The 15,639-nt window shown below is 39.2% G+C and overlaps 1 pseudogene; it reads right to left on the bottom strand.

Annotated features, from left to right (window-relative positions):
- Positions 1 to 1,232: 1,232 nt before the first annotated feature.
- Positions 1,233 to 1,724, bottom strand: LOC126766924 (uncharacterized; annotated as a pseudogene).
- Between the last annotated feature and the right edge of the window lie 13,915 nt (positions 1,725 to 15,639).

Raw genomic sequence — 15,639 nt, 5'->3', positions numbered from 1 at the left:
CTCTCCAGTAAATCCTCAAGAAAAGAATTCCTTATTTCTTGAGCTGTAGCCAAGTAAAATTGACAGCAGGTTACGCATTGTGAATGATGCACATTAGAAGAGCAAGAGAAAATAAAGAAAGAAAATATACTTGTGTGTGTAAAGATTAGGTTCCAGCTCTCAAGTAAATGCTCAAGAAATTATCAGTATTATTTCTTTTGTGTGAAATAGTAGTTAGCAAGAAATTTTGACATTTCATATCGCACCGTGAATGTTAAACATAAGAAGAAGAAGAGTGTGAAAAACGAATCAAACAGAAAGGATATTTAAGCAAGAGTAATTGGTAAGCTTCCCATTCTGTATACTTAAATTTATTCAAAAATATCATGATTAATTATTATTATTTATTTTTCGGGTGGTCAGGTGAAAAACTAATCAACCAAAAAAGCTATTTAAGCGAGCGGATTCTAGATTCGAGGGCATCGACGGACTCTGGGAATCAGGAGAATGGGAAACTATACAACAACAAGAAGGTTTAAAATGATTTAGGTGCCTACTGGGGAAGAGCATCAGATTATGGAAAATATGATTAAAATATAATGTAAATTATACATCTCGATCTGTTCCATGGCAAACTAATGCAGCATTTCTTGGAATTTTCCAATATTTATGTTTCTTTATAAAAACAATAATTACTATTTATTTTATGTATATCACTGTACATAAAGCTGCCTTACAAACTGAATGATCGGAATCAAGTTCTTGTATGGAAAACCTTCACATTTGCCAACGTTTCTTCACAAAAGTTGGCATTTTCTAAGATAATAATGTAATATACGAAGAAATTGTTCAGATCGGTTAACTATGGCATATAGCTGGCATACAAACCGAACGATCGGAATCAAGGGCTTGCATGGAAAACCTTCACATTTGACAACGTTTCTTCACAAAAGTTAGCATTTTCTAAAATAATTATGTAACATACGAAGAAATTGTATAGATCGGTTAACTATGGCATATAGCTGCCATACAAACCGAACGATCGGAATCAAGGGCTTGTATGGAAAACTTTCGCATTTAACGTGGCATCTTCACGAAATTTGACATGGATTACTTCTTAAGGTAATAACATAATCTCCGAAAAACTTGTTCAGATCGGATTACTATAGCATATAGCTTCCATGCAAAGTGGACACATAGTCACTAAAAGAAATACACCTGTGAAGGGTATATTAGCTTCGGTGCAGTCGAAGTTAACGTTTTTCCTTGTTTGATTTAAGTTCATTAACTTTCAGTAACAGCATATTGTTAAATTCCATACACATATCATCACCAACTGACCGTGGAAGTTTATTCAAGAACCAGTCAAAACTAGCAAGGACTTGTGCATATGGTGAGTTGTTCTCCGCTACTGCCAAATTTTCTTGCTTTTTGAAATGTTGAATCGATTCCATTCCTCGTCATTTTGGCTTCCGCTAAACGTCCGAATACTTGTGGTGGGTGTTGGATTCTGCAAAATACACAAACAAAAAATAAAACATGCACATTATATTCACTTACATAATCATATTGCGGAACACTTAACACCTCAACATTTGCTATATTTATGGGGGAAGATGAATCAAAATCTGCAAATGTTGGTATTGTGAAAGTTCTGCGAAAGCACAACAAAAATTCATGAAATTTTAAAATAATATTTAATAGACTTACTTTCTTTTGTGTGATATATTTGGCAAAAATGACATTTCTTCATGCAAACTCCCAAAAAATCGTATCTGAAAAAAAGCTCCTCCAGCGTTTCCCCACCACCGCTACCACTTTTGTGCTTGCGCATTACTTTGGTGTAATAGCGAAAGCTCTCCCGTAAGCTAATCTATCCAAGGGTCGAATCGTTACATCCGTGAACGTATCACTCGTCACGTAAAAGTCTGTATTTCGTATTATGACATACGTGATCATAGCGCTTATATACGTTATCGTAACGTTTATATCGTAATCTGGTATGATGACATACGTGAGCGAGTATATAAACGTATCCGTTCGTTCGAACCGTCATTCGAACACAAACTACCGATCGTAACAGACGAATTTATTTAAAAATGTGAGTAGAATGTAAATAATTTATTATTTTAGAAAAATTTTAATAATAAATTTATTTTAGGACAAATTATAATAAACTAAATCCTATACAAAAAGATGTAATGGCGGAATTCATGTCAAGCCATCCATGCTTGGCAAAAAATATCTTTCCAAATTCTGCGCAAGGAAGAATTGCGTCCAATAAATAATGGGAGGAACTGGCAAAGCAGCTTAATGCCGTGGGACCACCAGTTAAAGATGCTGGAGAAAGGTATGTATATAATTTATATGCAATATATTTTGATAAAACATTAGGTAGGTAGGTAGAAGTGCAGCCCTATCGGGCTCAATTAGCACTTGATGTGCCATTTTGATACACTATTCGTAAAACCTCCTGTATCTGCTATAACGTTTCACCTTCTCTCTCAAACCATTTTGAGGTTTCGATGAAACTACTTATGTCCGATATGCTTTTGGTGGAAATCCATTCAAGGTTTGGTGCTTGGTGGATTCCAAGTGTTTTGTGTCGGATCTGTGCTAGAGCTGGGCATTCGCAGAGAAAGTGGAAGATTGTTTCCTTGTTCCCTGCTACTCCGCAGCCACGGCAGATGTCGTTGTAGGGCAATCCCATTTTGGACGCATGTTCCCCAAATGGTCAGTGCCCTGTTGTGGTAGCTGACCTGTTTAGTAAGTCGTTGGTTCTTTTCCTGTCATATGTTGGCCATAATTGTTTAGTTATGACGCATTTTGTAATGTTTTTCCACCTGTTATTTGCAACTTGTTGAAATTGTCTATTGATCTCTCCTTTGATCGATCATAGCAGGATTGGTATTAGCTGCGCCTCGGATTCGTTGAGGAAAGCTCCTGCCTTTTTCAACTCGTCTGCTTTTTCGTTACCGAAAATGTTCCTGTGGCCGGGAACCCAAATCAAGTTTAGTTGGAGCTTGTCTTTTATTGAGCTTAGTGTTGTTAACTACGCTGGAATTTGTCATGGGTGAAGACAAAACCAGGAGCGCCACCTGGCTGTCCGTAAATATAGTTGCTTTATGTATATTCCCGTGGTTTTCTAATAGAACTTCGCAGGCTTTTTCTAGTTCGGTAGACGTATAGAGAGATATGTCTAGATCAGCGGAGAATACCACCGTGCCTACTCCGCAGTCCATTTTGGACCCGTCGGTATAGACTGAGGTGGTATCTTCCTCTACCATTGAACCTCTTCTCCATTCTCGTTTAGGTGGTATCCTCACCTGGAAGTGTCTATTGAAATCCAGCTTTGGGAGAATGTAGTCTGATTTGTTAATAGTGAACTTGTTTAGAATTACATATGTCCGTAGTTCTGCTGGTTCCAACCTCCCAATTCTTTTATTCTTGTCGCCGCAATAGCTGCTGTTTTGTGAATAAAAAAGTCCATTGGTAGTTGATGCAGGATCACATTGAGCGCATCAGTCGGACATGACCTGATTGCACCCGTAACACCCGCACATGCTGCTCTTTGTATTCCATTTAATTTTCTAATATTGTATTGTTTGTTTAGCGCTGGCCACCATACCAGAGCTCCATATGTAAGTATAGGTCTTATGACAGCCGTATACATTCACATGATTATACTTGGTTTAGGGCCCCAATTCTTGTTGACGATTTTCTTACAAGTATAGTAGGCCATGTATGCTTTGTTTATTATTTTTTCTATATTTATTTTCCAGGACAGTTTGGTGTCAATCTCCACCCCCAAGTATTTAGCTGTGGGGGATAGAGTGAGTGTTGTACCGTTTAGTACCGGAAGTTGAAACTGAGGTACATATTTTGGTTCTGCTAGTGAATAGCATCAGTTCTGTTTTGTTCGGGTTAACTCCTAGACCATTGTTTTTAGCCCATAGGTTTAACCTACAAAGTGCTCTTTCCATAATCTCGCTGACTGTTGAAGGAAACATGCCTGAAAGCAACAACACTATATCGCCTGCATACGCTACTGCTTTCACTCCTCCACCGTTTAGTTGGAGTAGTATTTCGTTCAGCGCTGCAACCCATAGAAGCGGAGAGAGGACCCTCCCTTGAGGCGTTCCTCTACTCACATAGCTTGTTTGTGTTGCAGCGCCGTTTGAAGCTATAATCTTCCTATTCTCAAGCATCGATAGTATCCATCTGCACACAGTGTCGTCTATACCACCATGTGCCAGAGAATTAATTATCGCATTTACTTCTATGTTGTTGAAGGCGCCCTCTATGTCTAGAAATGCAGCCATGGTGTATTGTTTGTGATGTAGTGATTTTTCAATTACACTTATCACCTCGTGAAGGGTGGTTTCGGTTGATCGGCCCTTCATGTACGCATGTTGGGACTTCGATAACTTCTCCGCCATTATTACGTGTAGATCTATTAGCCTTTCTAGTACCTTCAGCATAAAGGAGGTAAGGCTTATAGGTCTAAAATCCTTGGCATTCTCGTGTGTTCTTCTGCCTGGTTTTGGGAGGAACACAACTTTACTTCTTTTCCAACTTCTTGGGATGTAAGATAGTTGTATGCTAGCTTTGTATATATTTTCTACCCTTAGAACCATTGGTTCTACCAGTTTTTGCAGTATTATGGGCATAATCCCGTCAGGACCTGCCGCTTTATATGATGCAAAACTATTTATGGCGTATTTGATTTTTTTTTGCCTACTATTTGGCTTCGATAGTCAGCTGCGTTCAGCGGTGGTTCTGGTTGAACCCTCGTTGAAGGTGTTTGCTGACTCCTGGGGAAATGCGTTGTGATTAGTACCTCAAGAGACTCTTTTGCCGAGGAGGTCCAATCACTTCCCTCCGCCCTACTGTAGGCAGTATTAATATGATCTTTGGATTGCATTTTACTCAGCCTGGCGGCTTCTGTGCAACTTTCTATCGATGTGCAGAAAGATCGCCATGAGTCCTTTTTAGCTTTCATGACTGCTTTTTTGTATTATTTCTTGGCTGCCAGATTTTGGTTCTAAAACTCTCATTGAAAGCCTTCCTTAGTTGTGTTCTCAAATTTTTGAGTTCACTGTTCCACCAAAGAAGAGACTTTCTCTTTTTCAAAACTGTTAGCGGAGTAGATTTATTAAAAGATGTGGCTAGGATTTTTTCCAACTTCTCTACTTCTGAATCTAATTCCTCAGGATTTCTGATGCTCTTATTGCCTCCCTTTTCAAGGCATTTTGTTGCTATACTGGTAAATTTTCCCCATGCCGTTCTTCTAGGGTTCCGGTAAGTGAGAGGCGCACTGTACTTCGCGGATGCTGAAGAGTATCCAGGAGTGATCCGACATGGAAGGCTCATCGGATACCCTCCAGTTACCCACAACGAGACTCTCTGTGTCTGTTGATAGCGTGAGGTCAAGCACTTCCTCCCACCCCGGAAACCTATCCGAGCTTGGGAAAGTAAATGTTGGCTTATCGCCCTTGTTGCAAATACTTAGATTACTATTCAAAATATACTGCAAGAGTGACTCACCTCTGGTGTTTATACTGGAGCTACCCCATACGGTGTGCCTTGCGTTTGCATCACACCCTATTAGGACATCCTCCTTCCTGTTCTCCTCTACTAGTCTGGTGAGCGGGGCTGATGGTATGTCTTCCTCATGGGCCAAGTAGGCCGCGACCGCTTTGTCGCCTTGGAATATTTTTAGTCTGGCTTTGCGGATTCCGAAGCTGATTTTGTAGTCAATTTTCTTGAGAGCCTCAATGGACTCATCACAAATGGCCACTAGTATTGGCTTGCTTGCTTTATTCGGTTTTTCCTCCTTGATTAGCTGCCACTCATCTATACTAGGTATAGGTTTGTTCCTCAGCTTAATGCACCGCAGGAGTTTTTCGCCTGGCTCCTCTACAGGGGGTAACCAAATGCGAGCACGAGGTCTCTTCGGAATGTCCTTGGCGGGTATAAGCCTCAATTGGAGGCCTACAAAGGCGTTGCAAATTTTAGCAACACTACCCGTCAGGAAATCCAGCTAGGCCTGGTCCGCGCACTTGATGACCCAGTAGCCCCTGAGGGTCTCAGAACAGTCAAACTCCGGGTGAGGACCCGCAGGATTGTCGAGTACATAGCTTAGCACCATACTCGACAATCTGACATCGATCTCCACCCATCTTTCCTGCATTGTGCTCGGAGAGGAGGAATTTCCGTGTATGATGGCCACCTGCAGGCTATCTCCTGCAACATCGCAGAAATGCCTTACCGTTGTTGTGCTGCTGTGTTCACCTTCGCTCCGCCTCGGTATTTTGGGCTGAGTTCCGGGTACTTCTGTGATGGAGCGATTTCTCTTCTGAGAAGTGCTCTCTCGCTTGCTCTCTTCTTGAGGTTGTGATTGCTGCCTTTTCAGGTAGCCTTCATATTCCTCTACGATAGATTTGAGGCGCTTTGTTTCGGCCTCATCAACTGGGGTACCGGCTGCCTGGTCTTTGGCTATCTTTCCTAGTATGAAGACTGCCCTCTGGTACCGGTTTTTCCTCAGCTGATTCTGGGATTTCTTGCGCTTCTTTTTGCTCTCTCCTTTAAGTGCCAGTGCACTTTGGTTGGTGCTCATGGCAGCCTTGGAGGTGGACGCTTCTTCCCTTATATCAGGGGCTTTAACTGCTGTATCTACCGGTATACTTTGGTTGGTATGTCCGGTAGTACTCTTACTCGTCTCCTGGCTGGAGGCAAGTAGCTCGTCTTCTTCGGATTCCGTAATAGGATTCCGATAGTTCATGTCCTTACTCGTTGCTGTTGTCGTCAATTTGGTTGTTGTAGTTGATGTTGTTGTTGTTGTTGAATTATTGTTTCCATTCATATTTGGTCCCACGAGTAATCCGGAAAGGGTTGGTCACTCGTCCGCAGAGCCGGTATGCGGAGAGAAGCCTTTTATACCTGCAACCTCGCCCGGGCATCGGAGGGGACCGTTCGCGATCAGCTATTTATTACCCCCCGCTGACCATTCAGCCCTCGGCACGGGTACCTCGACACCTTGGCTTAGGGTGGTGTTGGTTCAGGTATCCTCATACTTCCACAATAGGAGATGGGCATAAAACCTAGGGTTTATTCATCCATATCACTATTGTGGGAATGAAGTGTCCCTCTTAGTTCGTAAGATTAGAGTGCGTTTCCTTTGGGATGCGCACTTTACTCTTACTTAAGCCCCTTCGCCACGACAAGGCGACCAATTATAAAGGATAAAATATTACTTTTTTATGATTTTTTTAGGATTTTGCTGATCAAAACTATCAAGCAAACAAAAGCTTTCATTCAATAAGGCATCGAAGCAGCGAACTGGTGGAGGGCCCTATAACGAAAAACTGATCACTGCGATGGACGAACTGTTAATCGAAGCAGCTGGATTCGAAGCTTGCGTAGAGGGCATAACATATGTTTCTGCATTTGGAAATAACCCAACTACGCAAGCTTCGACGTTTATAGTTAACTGTGATAGCAGTGATGAGGAGGCAAACCCTTTCCTCAGCTCTTTACCAGGCCCAACAACTTCAACACAATCGCTACTCGCTACAACAACAACAACTCCAAAAAAATCTCCACGCACACCGAGGAGAAAAAGTAGGAGTGACGAAAAGTTGGTGTTACTTCAACAAAACGCGAAGTCGCTATCAGCTTTTCAAAAAGGCATAGACCAGAAGCTTGAGAGGTTAGTAGCAGCACAAGAAAAAATGCTGGCCCTACAAGAAAAATTGGTTGCTATTAAGATGGAAAAGCACCGCATCCAACAATCGACACGAGAATTAGACCACGAAATAAAAAAATTGGAGCTCGAAACCTTACGAAGAAAATTATTATAAAACTTGGTACATGAATGTATATATTTTTAGTTTTAAGCATTTAATGAATTTTTGGTTTTAAGCATTTAATGAATTTTTTTTATTTTATAGAGCTTTATTTATGAATTTTATTTATTTAGTATTTAAGAAATGTGATAAAAGCAACAAAAGTGATAAAATGACTACTTAAAATTAAAATAATGAATTTATCTGAACAAATTTTTGTATTTCAGTTTAGAAGGAAAAAAAATATTTACAAGGGTAAAGACATAGACATTTTCATCTTCAATTTATTAAAGAGTACTTTATTTGATCTCTTATTGTTTGGCCGATTGCGGTGAGGCGGTTCACTACCCCGATATGTCGATATGCGTTGTTTGATCAGAATCGCAATTCTAAGGATTATAATTTATTTTAAATTTTATGCAGATATTGTGTAATGCTGCACAAACGTTGGCAAATCTTGCCACTTTTGTCGGATGGTACCTTCCTCTCTTGCCATATCCTAAAATTCTCCAGCGTCCTTTTAAAATTCCGATAGTTCGTTCTACGATACATCTTACCTTGGACTGAATTTCATTGAACATAGCTTCACTTGAACCATCCGAAGCGTTTCTGTAAGGAGTTATGCACCATGGTTCCAATTGGTAGCCAAAATACCCTGTTAAAATATAAATAAAATCAATATGGTAAAAAGAACAAAGTGAAAATATGTATACCTGAAAGCCATGAATTTTCATTCCTGTTGTGCTGAAATCGTTCTTCCAAAACTCTTCTCTGGTCCGAGTGTTTCCAAACAAATGAGTCGTGGGCTGCACCACCGTATTGACAGTAAATAGCCATAATTTTGTAAGTGTGATAACATATCTGACAATACAAAATTTAACAAATATATGTACATATATAAATATATTCAAGAAATGTATTATAATAGCAACTTACTATCATAGTGTTGATACTATGGTAGTCTTTTCTTTTGAAGTACATGTGCTCGTTTACTGTGGGTTTTTGTAAGCCGATGTGGGTACCATCAACGCACCCAATAACTAAAAATTCTTTTTATATAGTAATATTACTATTTTAGTAAAGTGTATATTTACCTCCAGGAATTTTATATTGGTGCACAAACCACTCTTTACACGTAAGGGAATCCTCTGGTGTAAACCGTATAAACTGTGGGCACAACTTCGTTTCCATTTCTTTAAGCATATGGGATATCAGCTTCGAAACAGTGCTTTGACAAATCCCAATCAAATAGTCACTGCCTACACTGTGCTGGTATCCATCGCTAGCCAAATGTGAGAGCGTGGCTGCTAATTGTAGCACTGGAGGCACTGCTCTGACGTCAGATTGCGTATATTATTAAGGACATATTCAAAAGCCTCTTTAGTTAAACGAGATCGTTTTAAAAATCTGCAAAGAAAATTTCGTTAATGAGGTTTCATGATTTACTTTTTATATACCTACGCTGTATTCGGCAGCGCCAAAGGATTGCTCCGATCTCTTAGTTGCATCCGCACTATTTTTTCATCTCCATCACTCTCACTAGAGCTCAAATAAAAAAACAAAGTCGGATCCATCCTGATATTCAACCACTTGATATTTTGAGGGGTCCTGGTGGTCTAGAATTTTCAAAAAATCAATTTTTTTTGTTGGTTCGAAAGTGTAGTCCTTTAGGAATATATTATAAAATTTTTCGAAGGATATTCACATTATTTTAGCTTCTATAGCCGTTTTAGCAGGTAGCGCGCGGTCGAGGGGTTCGATGAATGGATACTTTAAACTCATTTATCTCAAAACTAAAAAAAAAACTATCCTCCGATCACTGTAAATTTTAATTTTAAGAACTTCGATTTTTTAATTTTAAGAACTTCGATTTAAAACTGGTCCAAAAATAGCTGTTTTCAGAATCTGAACTTCAAAATCGCGATTTTTTTTTAATTTTTAATTTTAATTTTTGGTTGTGGTACCAGCGATAGCTGCACTCCTACTGTTTAATAATTTATTTGGTTTTTATGTTTCAGATGTTCAGAAGAGTCAAAATTAACAACGGCACCGGAAGTAAGTTTTAAGATAGCTTTGTTAGGACGCCATTTTTGATATTGTTAAAAAATTTTTTCATTTAAGAAAGAAATATTTTTGTACTTTTCATAAGTGTATAAATAAACTGTAAAAAATTTAAATTGATTGCTCTTTTTTTAAACCTTAAAAAAAATTCAGAAAACATCCTTAATTTGAACGTTCTAGAATTTATTGAATATTTTGCAACAGTTTTGACAGTTCCAAGCTCTTCCAAGCTCTTCGTACTCACGCATTTCGGTCTCTTTCTTCTTCTGTCTACAAATGCGTCTCGCTTCCCTCTTCAACTCTCGGTATCTATCCCATCCCGCACGTGTAGTGGTCGATCGTAACGTTGCGAGGTAGGCTGCCTGTTTTCTCTCCGCTGCGACACGGCACTCCTCGTCGTAACAGCTGTTCTTTTGCACTTTCCGAAAACCAATGGTTTCGGTTGCAGCTGTACGTTAGGAGTTTGAAATGCCGTCCCACAGTTCCCTTATACCGAGTTGTTGACGACTGCTCTCAGAGAGCAGGAGTGCAAGCCGAGCAGAAAATCGTTCGGCTGTCTGTTGTGATTGCAGCTGCTCGACGTCGAACCTTCCTTGAGTTTGTTGGCGTGCGTTTTTGCTGCACAGAGGCGGGTGCGAATCTCGGCTGAAACAAGATAGTGGTCCGAGTCGATGTTAGGTCCTCGGAGCGCACGCACATCTAAAACACTGGAGACGTGTCTTCCGTCTATCACAACATGATCGATCTGGTTGGTAGTTTTTCGATCCGGAGACAGCCAGGTAGCTTGATGAATTTTTTTATGCTGGAATCTAGTACTACAGGTAACCATATTTCGGGCCCGGCGAAGTCGATCAGCCTCAACGCATTAGGGGATGTTTCGTCATAAAGGCTGAATGTACCGACCGTAGTGCCAAAGATACCTTCTTCACCCACCCTGGCGTTAAAGTCGCCAAGCACGATTTTGACATCGTGGCGGGGGCAGCTCTCATAAGTGCGCTCTAAGCACTCATAGAAGGCATCTTTGGTCACATCGTCCTTCTCTTCCGTCGGGGCGTGGGCACAGATCAGCGATATGTTGAAGAACCTCACTTTGATGCGGATTGTGGCTAGACGTTCATTCACCGGAGTGAATGATAGTACTCGGCGACGGAGTCTCTCTCCCACCACGAATACAACACCAAACTTGCGCTCCTTTATATGGCCACTGTAGTAAATGTCACAAGGACCTACTCGTCTCTGTCCTTGTCCCGTCAATCGCATTTCTTGGACGCCGGTGATGTCAGCCTTTATTTTTGCGAGGACATCAACCAGCTGGGCAGCGGCACCTTCCCAATTAATGGTCCGGACATTCCAGGTGCATACCCTCGAATCGTAGTCCTTATTTCGTTTGCCATGGTCGTCATCAAAAGGGGGGTCTCTCATCCGAGGCTGCTGCAGCGCACAACACTATGTAGGGGATGTTTCGCCTTCTCACATTAGCCCGCCTTCGAACGGATGTTCTTAGGCTACCCAGAGGATACTTGGTCAAAGACAGGAAGTAGTGAGCTGCTTGAGCCATGTGTAAAAGAACCGTTTCTGGCCACTCCCAAGTGAATGGCGATCAGAGAACTTTCCTCACTTGCGTGAACTTCTACACATGACTCCATCCTCCAAGAGTTTTCGAGAGAAAAATGCGAAAGATTTATGGTGTTTGATGTTTGAGTTCAGCGAATTAAAAGACAGCGGCTACGCTGGCTAGGTCATGCTGTCCGGATGGATGAAAACACTCCAGCTCTGAAAGTATTCGACGCAATACCCGCCGGGGGAAGCAGAGGAAGAGGAAGACCTCCACTCCGTTGGAAGGACCAAGTGGAGAAGGACCTGGCTTCGCTTGGAATATCCAATTGGCCCCACGTAGCGAAAAGAAGAAACGACTGGCGCGCTGTTGTTAACTCGGCTATAATCGCGTAAGCGGTGTCTACGCCAATTAAGAAGAAGAAGCATAGTGACACACATCTAGAAAAGATAAAGAGATGCCCAAATCCTCTCTCATTGGAAGTGAGAGAACAACTGCTAAACGACAAAACCTCCTGAACTTTGACAGTTGATCGAGTTCAGGAGGTTATGACGTTTAGCAATTGGAAACGAGCGATGGTCAGATTGAAATCTTACCAAAAAAATATGTAAGCGGAGGGACTTGTGAAATTGTTCAAAACCACTTACAAAAAAGTAAAACAATGAAAATTTATGAAATTTAAATTAAAGAATTTAGGAAATTTAATGAAACGTTTTGTAATGTCAAGCATCAAAGTATTATTTTCAATGGAAAATTATTAAAAACATTTACTGATTAAGAGCTAAAAAGCTTAAAACCTTTTATTGGGTATTGAAAGGTCAAAAGTCAGTTGTTTTAACATACTATAGAAAGATTTAAATAGTTTCTCTATATATTAATTAATGACAATATAGTAATTTTTATTCGTACTAATGGTTGGGCGTTTAAACTTAAAATGCCAAAAATTATTATTATTATATTATCCAATCTGGCCATAATGGAAAATGTTATAAAAAACACTAATTTTGAAGCGCTCTCACACTGGAATAAGTTGGACATCCCTTTATCCCAGCGTGTAGTATATAACGACATTGAATATTATCAGCTGATGCGAGTTATAATTTTAAAAAAGTATAAAGTAGAAAAATAGATCTAAACGTATCAGTTTAGCATAAATGTGGCTATTTTATGTATTCCACACAACTGTGGATTAAACTCTGTCCATACTTCAATTATTTTTTTATTCCAATATATTTTTTTTCTATTTTTTAAATTTTTAACTTTTACTTTGATTCACTTTTGTTATGAATTTAAATTTGTTTCTCAATGTCAAAATGACAGAAAACATATGATTTCGAGAAAAGGGCTTAAAGCTTTGGGTGTGTTCAAGCATTCCAGTGTCGTACAATCCACAACACCACATAATTTCAATGGTTTCCAGCAGAGATAAAGAGATGTCCAACTCATCGCTCATTTAAAGTGAGAGAGCAATTGCTAAAGGTCAAAACCTCCTGAACTCCATCAGCTGTCAAAGTTCAGTAGGTTCAGATTGAAATCTTAACAAAAACTTCTTGTTTTTTGGCTGCACCGAAGCTAATATACCCTTCACAGGTGCATTTCTTTTAGTAACTATGTGGTCAGTTTTTCGGAGATTACGTTATTACCTTAAGCAGTAATCCTTATCAAATTGCGTGAAGATACCACGTCAAATGCGAAAGTTTCCCATACAAGCCCTTGATTCCGATCGTTCGGTTTGTATGGCAGCTATATGCTATAGTTAGCCGATCTGAACAATTTCTTCCGATATTACATTATTTCTGTTAACAATAACTCATACCAAATTTCGTGAAAATATATCGTCAAATGAGGAAGTTTCCCATGCAAACATTTGATTCCGATCATTCAGTTTGTGTGGCAGCTATATGCTATAGTTAACCGATCTGAACAATTTCTTCGGAGATTACATTGTTGCCTTAGAAAATAATCTATACCAAATTTCGTGAATATATCTTGTCAAATGCAAAAGTTTTCCATACAAGAACTTTTTTCCGATCGTTCAGTTTGTATGGCAGCTATATGCTACAGTAAGCCGATCTGAACAATTTCTTCACATATTACATTATTATCTTAGATAACTTATGCCAACTTCTGTGAAAATACATTGTCAAATGAGAAAGTTTTCCATATAAGAACTTGATTCCGATCATTCAGTTTGTATGGCAGCTATATGTTATAGTGGTCCGATATCGGCAGTCCCGACAAATGAGCAGCTTCTTGAAGATAAAATGACGTTAGCTAAATTTCAAGACGATATCTTAAAAACTGAGGGACTAGTTCGTATATATACAGAGAGACGAACAGACAGACAGACAGACGGACATGGCTAAATCGACTCAGCTCAACATATTGATCATTTATATATATTTATAGGGTCTCCGACGCTACCTTCTGGGTGTTACAAACTTCGTGACAAACTTAATATACCCTGTTTAGGGTATAAAAATATCGAAACGGAGGGATTTGTTGCCTCGCTCTAGACCACTACATAAAATGTAAAACAACGATAACACAGTACAACAGCTAATCTGGGGGTGAGAAATTCCAAGTCAGGGTGATGGTACAAGGTCAGTATAGTAAAACCCTCAAAGGGTTTGGCGTTCGTATGTGTCAGTTTTTTTATGACCTTTTAAATTTCACAGTACAACGGCTAATCTGGGGGGGGTGAGAAATTCCAAGTCAGGGTGATGGTACTAGGTCAGTATAGTAAAACCCTCAAAGGGTTTAACGTTCGTATGTGTCAGTTTTTTTATGACCTTTTAAATTGTTTCTTATGTCATAGTGAACGAAAATTGGGTACCAAATATAATGTGTAAAAGCTGCTACAACCGTCTAATGGATTGGAAAAATAGATAATAGTGGTTCGCGAGTTATGTTAAACTACGTTTTTGCCAAAATGTTACAACTAAGTGAAAAAACATCAAGATAAGGAAAACATTTAAAAGGTCATAAAAAAAACTGACACATACGAACGCCAAACCCTTTGAGGGTTTTACTATACTGACCTAGTACCATCACCCTGACTTGGAATTTCTCACCCCCCAGACAATAATCCCAAAAATGTTACATAGTGTAATTAAAGAAAACACGATGATGTATCAAAGTAATAATTTTCAATGGAAAATTATTAAAAACTTTTAGTAATTGAGAGCTAACAAGATTAATGCCCTTATTAAGTATTGAATGTTCAAAAGTCAGTTACTTTAATATTGCATAAAAATATTTAAATAGTTTCTCAATATATTAAATGACCACTATATAGTAATTTTCAATCGTAAGATATGTTGGGTGTTATTTTATATACCCAAAAAATATTTTTTGTCCTGCAATAATAGAAAATGTTATAAAAAAAACGCTAATTTTGAGGCACTCTCACTTTGAATAAGGTGGACATCCCTTTATCCCTGGTTTCTAGCACTATTGTGTAGTACGAACACCATTTGCTTCCAAACAAAATTCAGAACACCGGTGATACACATATGCAATGAGAATAGATGCCCAACATGTTCAAGCGTGAGGAGCGCCTTCCAAAATAAGCGTTTTTTATAAGATTTTCCAATATGATCAGATCGAACAAAATAAGAATTTGTGGGCATTTAAATTAAAACACCCAACATTTATTACGATTGCAAATTATTAAAATTGGCCTTTCAATATATGGCGTAACTACTTAAATCTTTTTTTTATGATTTTATGGTATATTAAAACAACTGACTTTTGGTCTTTCTATACTTAATAAGGTCAATTAAGCCTGTTAGCTCTCAATTATTAAATGTTTTTAATCATTTGTAATTGAAAATTAAATTTGTTGTAATTCTAATTCTGAAATATATTTACCCATTTTCATTGATTTTCATTGTTTTACAATTTTTAATAGCGATCTTAAAACGGCGGCAACAAATCCCTCCATTCCCATATTTTTGGTATAATTTCAATCATTCCGGTCCAATTGCAAAACGTCAAAACCTACCAGTCAACTCTCAAAGCTCTCGGTAGGTCTGTCTAGGCAGTCTTTCCCAAAGTGGCGATAATGCCCCTTGCGGGCGCTGCAGTCAAGGGGGTGGTAAGAGACCCAGAAAGAAATGTAGGACAGAGGCTTGGGGGGTGATTTGTAATTTTATTTAGGAGGCCTCTTAGACAAAGACTGCATGGCTCTCGACT

The sequence above is a fragment of the Bactrocera neohumeralis genome, unplaced genomic scaffold, assembly GCF_024586455.1.
Source record: "Bactrocera neohumeralis isolate Rockhampton unplaced genomic scaffold, APGP_CSIRO_Bneo_wtdbg2-racon-allhic-juicebox.fasta_v2 ctg3002, whole genome shotgun sequence".
Taxonomy (NCBI): Eukaryota; Metazoa; Arthropoda; class Insecta; order Diptera; family Tephritidae; genus Bactrocera; species Bactrocera neohumeralis.
The sequence above is the reverse complement of the archived record's forward strand: the minus strand, read 5'-3'. Positions and strand labels throughout refer to the sequence as shown.